We start from the raw sequence: 7224 nt of genomic DNA, 5'->3' as shown, positions 1-7224 counted from the left end.
GGTTTGGATCCTGAAGGGCTACATGCTTGGTCTCCAGATGTCCTACGCTGCTGTCTGTTACTGCAATAAAGACCACGACCAAAAATGACTCGGCGGGGAAAAGTTTATTTGACTTAGATCCTGACCATGGTCCATCATAAAGGGAAGTCAGTGCAGGAGCTCAAGGTAGCGGCTGAAGCAGAAATTATGGAGAACTGCTGCTTACTGGCTTGCCCCATACATCTTGCTCAGTTTGCTTTTTATATAATTCAGGACCAGCTGTCCAGGGGTAGCACTGCCCACAGTAGACTGGACCCTACAACATCCATTATAAACTAAGAAAGTGGCCCCAGACTTGCCTACGGGCCAATCTGATGGAGGCATGCTCTCTCAAGTGAGGTTTCCTCTTCCCAGATGACCTTAGTTTATGTGTCAGTCAGTGTTCTGTTGCCGTGAAGAGACTGTGGCAACTCTTGGAGAGGGACGCTTTTAACTGGGGCTTGCTTTCAGTTTCAGAGGTTTAGTCCATTGTCGTCCTGGTGGGAAGCAGGGCAGTAGAGCACGCAGGCAGCCATTGCACTGGCGAAGTAGCTTAGAGTTCTACATTCAGGTCCACAGGGAGCTGGAAGACAGAGACTCTGAGCCTGCCTGGAGCTTTTGAAAAGCCCACCCTCGGTGATAGTTTCTGCAACACCGCCAATCCTAATCCTTCCCAAGCAGTCCCACTTCCTGATGACCAAGCATTCAGATATCTAGCCTATGGGGGACATTCTCATTCAAACCACCACAGCCTGTGTCAAGTTGACAAAGTACTCAGTATATCAGCAGTGGTGCGATTGGGAGGTGGGGGAAGCTTTAGGAGGTGACACCTATAGAGAGGAGTTAGGCTGTAGGGATTCAGCTTCCCTCTCTCATTCACCTCCTGGCTGCCACGAGGTAAGCAGCTTAGCTTTACCTGGTGCTCCTGCCGTAAAGCACTACCTCCCCACAGGAGCAGGCGGCCATGGACTCAACCTCTGAAACCACAAGCCAAAATATATCCTCCTCTGTTAAGGAGATTCGATGTGGGCGTTTGTCACAGCAGCTCAAGGTAACGGCCCTCGAAAACTCCTTTTCTCCTTTTTGTGTTCAAAGAGCGTCTGTCACCCTTTCCATTGCCGTTTTATAAAAACTGGATCCTGACCCCGTTGCCTGTTCTCTCTGCCATTTAGTTTGCTCACGGGGTGATAGTGGCATTGTGGAAATTCTTCCCAGTGAATTGATACAGATTTCTGTGGGGAGAAGATGGGGTCTCATGTAGATCAGGTTTTTTAGCCTCAAACTTGCTACCTAGCCAACGATGATCTCGACCATCTGATCTTGGTTCCGCCTCTGGAATGCTGGGATTATACAGAGCCAGGCTTGTGTGGCGCTGGGACGCTGATACAGAGCTTTATTCATTCTGGGTAAGCGTTCTACCCACTGAGCAAGATCTCCAGCCCCTGAACTTACTTTTAGAAGATTTACGCCAGTTGTGGTGGCGCACACCGGTAGGATTTGCTGAAGGACGCAGAGGCAGGAGGATCACAAATTCGAGGCCAGCCTGGGTTACACATTTTTGGGGTTGGGAATTTAAGCTCAGCGGTAGAGCGCTTGCCTAGCATGCGCAAGGCCCTGGGTTCGGTCCCCAGCTCCGAAAAAGAAAGAGAAAAGAAAAAAAAAGAAGAAGAAGATTTACTTAGTTTTATTTTTTGTGTATGAGTCTTTCGCCGTCATGTATGCATTTGCACCGCGCGCATGCCTCGTGCTTTTGGAGGATGCCGGATATCCTGAAACTCTAGAGTTAAGGACAGTGGTGAGCCACTATGTGGGAGCTGGGAACTAAACCTGGGTGGGTTCTTTGCAAGAGCGGCCGTTGCTCTTAATCGCTGAGCCAACTTCCCAGCCCCCAAACATTATTTTTAAATGTTGTGTAACACCTACGGTGTAGATTTCACGGAGTTCCCATGTAGCCAAGACACTATTTTCCAATGGTAAAAGAGAAATCGAATCCCTAACTGTTTAGAACCTTAGGGAATTATTTTTACCTTGCTCGGGAGCTAACCCCAGGTCTGGTTCAAAAGTCCAGATCGGCAAACCTGAGTGTGTGTATCAAAAAAAGAAGCAGACTGCCGGTGCCCTGAGGGGTTTGCTCTTGTACCAGGCTGCTGAGATGCATGCGCCTGCAGGAGATGTTTGCTAAACATTCTGGGTCTGAGGGGCTGAGCACATGCGGTGGGGCAACTGGGTTGGAGAAAACCAGTGGGGAAAGTGTGAATAGGGGTTTATCCCAGGACTGTGCGGTAGCCATGAGAGGAGCAGGGAAAAGTGGGATTGGAGAAACCACCTTCTCCTTCATCTGCGGTCACCCCACCCCCATCCAACCCTCACCCCACCCCACCGTCACCCCAAGAATCTCAGCCACCCTGGGTTATTTTTGCCTTTTGTTTCTCCTTAGGGAAGTTGAGCCACTGGCCTCTCGGGTTTTCTAACTGCGGAAGGGATGAAAGTCTGCGATTTCAATCAAAAGCTTAAGAAAATAATAATCCCTGGTTGTCCCAATTCTTTAGTGAAAATATCTCATAGGGGCAGGAATTGCCTTTAAGCCCCTTTGCTCCCATTTCATGCTTAAAATTTTTTCTTAATTAAAAAGACTTGTTTGCCTGGTGTAGGCTCCGAAGGCTTATTTACTTTAACTTATCCCCTTCGGGTTTTTTCTTATTTTCTTTTCCTTTCTCCTTCTCATCGCTGGTGACTGGAGAATCATGTGTTTCTATTCTCCTGTTGTCTTAAATCCTCGTTGCCTCTGTAAAACTCTGACGTAGCGCGGTACTGAGCCTCAATCCGTCCATTTCTAGTCTCACTGAATGAAGGTAATGTCCATGAGGTATAGAGAAGTCACACTCCCCCTAAACTCAACCGTCCTCAACTGTCTGCTTGCTCAAGTCAGGGGTTTAGATTGACTTCATCGTCACCCATTGCCACCAGCATCTGATGACACACCTTCACTGAAAAGGAGCAGAGGTCAGCATCTGCATTCCAAAGTAGCCGTAGACTCCATCACGTTGACAAAATTTTCTCCCATCACCGTCACTTAAGGTGACAGCTTGTATGGCACCTGGTCTGAGAATGTCTGGGAGGCATGCCGCTCTGGATCCTTGAGCTGAGAAGATTGTCGCTGACTTAAGCCTGTCTCTACACGTGAGGTCACTGGGAAGAATCACCAGCGTTGAATTTACTGTTAGCGCCAGGATCAAGTTCCCGACACTCATCTGCCTGCTGTTCCAGGAGACCTGGGGGTAAATTCCAGAAAGAGCATGGGCAAGAGATAGCATGAAGTCAGTGAATTCCAGTCAAAGTGAGTTTTAGTGACTATTTCTCAGCACACTAGAATGTATTTCTACAGACTTCAGTGTGCAAAGCCTTGGAAACTAGTGCAAGGTATTAGGGATGGAACCTAGGGACTTGTGTATGTTGAACTCCATTCCCAGACCTCCCACCTCCTTTTCAAATTGAAACAGGGTCTTGATAGTTGTCCAGGCTGGCCTTGAACTCTTGATCCTCCTACCTCAAGCTCCTCACAGACTGTACCACCATTCTCCGGGGAAGGGGAATTCTTACGTTAATTTTTTCCAGGGCCTTGTGCTTGCTAGCAGCCCTACCACTAAGCTAAGCCCCTATGTAAGTTCTTGAAACAAAATAGCAGGAAGATCAGTGTGAATGGTCAGGCGAGCAGGGACGTTGACCAGCTGTACACTCTTTACACCTCTGAGCTTGTTCTAAAGAAGATCTTGGGAGATGGGGATGTAGCTCAGTGAGGAGAGTGCTTGCCTAGCATGCATGAGACTCTGGGTTCAATCCTTAGTGTTACATAAACCAAAGGTGATGACACGTGCATGTAATTCCAACACCTCGGAGGTGGAGGATAATCTGCCACATAATGTTTTCAGGATGGGGTATATGAGACTCTGTCTCAAAACAAGACGTGCGGACTGGAGAGATGAATCAGCAGTTAAGAGGACTGGCTGCTCTTGTGGAGAACCCAAGGTCTGGTTCCAAGATGGCAGTTCACATCTGTCTGTAACTCCAGCTTCAAGGAATCAGACACTCTTTTCTGGCTTTCTTGGGTACCAGGCACTCAGGCAGTACACTTACACGTATTCAGACAAAACACTCATGTATGTAAAATGGAAATAAATAAATCTTTGACGTGAAAACAAACATGTTCTAAGTAGACTGCTCACTTTCCCAAGGATGGAGAAGTAAGGGGGTCTGTCAGGCCGCGAGGCACTGAGGGTAAATGAGGCCCTTCACTTCCCTTCATGCCTTAGTCTGTGTTCTATTGCCGTGAAGGGACACCATGACCAAGGCAACCTTACAGTCTCAGAGGATTAGTCCGTTATCATAACAGCAGGGAACATGGCGACACATGATATCAGAGCAGTAGTTGAGGGCTATATCCTGGTCCACAGAGGAGAGAGGAGAGAAGGGAGAGGAGAGGTGGGTGGGGGGAAGAAGAGGAGAGACTTATCCTTGCATGGGCCTTTGAAACTTCAAAGCCCACTCCCACTGACACCCTTTCTCCATCTCGGTCACATCTTCCAATCCTTGTGATCCTTTCTTCCATACAGCTCTGCTCCCTGGTGACCACACATTCTAATACATGAGCCTGCAGGGGCCATTCTTATTCAAAGCACCATACTTCATGAGCCTCAGTTTTTTGTTGTTTTTTTCTCTCACAGAAATATTCATTCTCCATCTCCTGAGATCATTAATGTGAATCCAGTGAGAATATAGATATGGACTGGCCCTATAAGATTATGTCAACAAGAGGAGTACCAACAGAAGGAATTCCTAGAACTCCCTGACAGTTTTCTTCATTTCCAGTTTCCACTTTAGGGATTCAGTGAACACAGCCTTCATTGTGCCTGTTCAAAGATCATCACCCAGTGAACAGTGGCCTCTCTTTGTCGTTCCCCTGAGATCATCCTGAACTTTCTTGCCGGCCTGCCATTGCTCCTTACTCTGCAGTAGACACTAGGGACACACCCCCTTGGTGTCTTTAGGTCTTCCCATAGAACCATTGGCTAGAAGACCACCTTCCTTTAACCAGATCCAGTGTCCTGAATTCCCAAGACTGCATGGTGTAGGGGCACAGACGGGATTGTGTAGGTTGGCCACTTATTTATGGCCCATGGACTTCGCTGAGTTTTGTTCTTCTGATCTGTAAAGTGGAAGGGGGTGAGAAACACCCTATATTCCTGGGAATTGGTGAGGACATGGGTTGACAGGGAAAACATGGGTGACAGGTCAGGCACATTGTAAGAGCTGAATTCTTTTCTTGTGTGTCCCTGCTCCTTCTCTCTCAGCTCCCTTCAGGCCTCATGTGTGGTAGAGCATGTTCTGTGTCCTTCGTGCAAAGGTCCTAAAAACAACTCTGGCTTCATGGGTGTGTGTACCTGCAGCAGGACTCACAAAGGCGTGTCTGCACCCTCCCATGCCCTGCCTCTGGCTTCTCTGTGTTTCATTCTCTAACTCTCAGAGCACTGTTTAGGGATATCTCATGTCATGAGCTACCACTGCAACTGCAAGGGACCCATGTCCTTTGTGTTTCTGGCAAGCCAAGAGGTGGCTTTGTATGGTTTACCACCAGTGTGGTTCAGACTGGGCACAGAGTGACGAGAGGAAGAGAAATGGAGAGGGTTGCCACCTCTTCCAAGATTCCCAGAGCATGCTGGGAGAAGAGATGTGTCAGGAAGGCTGCAGGCTGGTGGGTGAGTGGATTTTACTGAGCATCTCTGCTGAAGGCTACAGATGTTTTCCCTCCAAGATCCCTCCCTCTACAGTTTCCCACCATGTCCCAGCACACGATGTGGCAGGAGTTGGTGATGAAATCAAGCCAAGGTTTCCTGGGTCATTTGAGCAGTTTCTTTTGAATCCAGATCTCTGGAATGTCTGCTTGTCAACTACACCTGTTATCACCCCCATTCTGACTCCATCCTGTAGGTAACACAGGCAGAAAGCAGGGACAATGTCTGAGGGCCACCCTGGCCTGTCTCCACCCTCAGACCTTCATATTGCTTCTTTTTTCCTTTTGTCCCTGTGACATCAGTGGGAACTTTGGGTCCCCTTGTTATCATAAACCTTTATCCTTTCCAGGGTGTTCTGTGGGACACTGACTGCTGGAGAAAGTGTCACCTACAATGGACGACACATTCCATGACTGTAGAAACTGTGTTTTATCCTTGTCTCCCTTGTGTTTTTTTTTTTATTATTTTTATTTTTAATAATATGCATGAGTGTGTTTCTGTGTTGGGGTATGTGAGTATGAGTGAAGACAAGAACACCAGAGTTGTGTGCGTGACCCATTAGAACCAGAGTCATGGTGAGTCACCCAGTGTGGGTTCTGGAAACCAAACTTGGGTCGACTGCGAAAGTTGTATGTACTCTAACGACAGATAACTACAGAGCCATCTTGGATGGGTTTTTAATTCCTGAATCCATTAAGAGTCCTGAAAGTCCCACAATCGATGGCTTCTTTTTACTTGATGTGTTTTTCCCAAGCTGTTTTGATGGCGGGCCCCTTGCTCTGACCTCCGAGGAACGCCTATCAGCACTCTCTGGGGAAGCCTGTGTGAACAGTGTTTTTATCTGCAGGGGTGCTGAGAAGTCAGATTCGCTAATGAGAAGCTGGGCATCAGAGGTCTACGGAAAAATATGTGTGCTTGGCTTTAATGAAAAGTCGACTTTCACATGGCTCAGAGGTTCCGACCCCTTGTGCCACAAAAGATCCCTTTGAGTTCCTCTCCTCAAGGGACTCCATGTTTTGAAAGCTTTCATCTACCCAAGAAACTACACTTATTGAATAATAATTTGCTTCTTTGAGTTTTATTTATCAAAGACATCTAACTGCCAATTAGCGTTTCTGATCGGCACAGATAAACCACGGTTACCACACTGACTTGATACGAGCCAGCCCAAAGCAAATAAACTTAATGTTTTATTTAGTCTGGGAACATCACTGAAATAAATGGATGATTTCCTTTGGGCTTTTTAAAATTGTGAAAATAGCTTTCAGCCCCTCCCAACCCACTGCTGCCTTCCCAGGGTGTCTGGTGGGTGGGAAAAGGCTTGTGTGCGGACATTAAAGAAGGCTGGAAGTAGCTGTGGGGAGGGAGGGAGCTGGCACTGGGGCCACAGGAGGACAAATGACAATGAGGCACTGGG

The sequence above is a fragment of the Rattus rattus genome, chromosome 8 (assembly GCF_011064425.1).
Source record: "Rattus rattus isolate New Zealand chromosome 8, Rrattus_CSIRO_v1, whole genome shotgun sequence".
Classification (NCBI taxonomy): Eukaryota; Metazoa; Chordata; class Mammalia; order Rodentia; family Muridae; genus Rattus; species Rattus rattus.
This window is presented reverse-complemented; position numbering follows the sequence as displayed.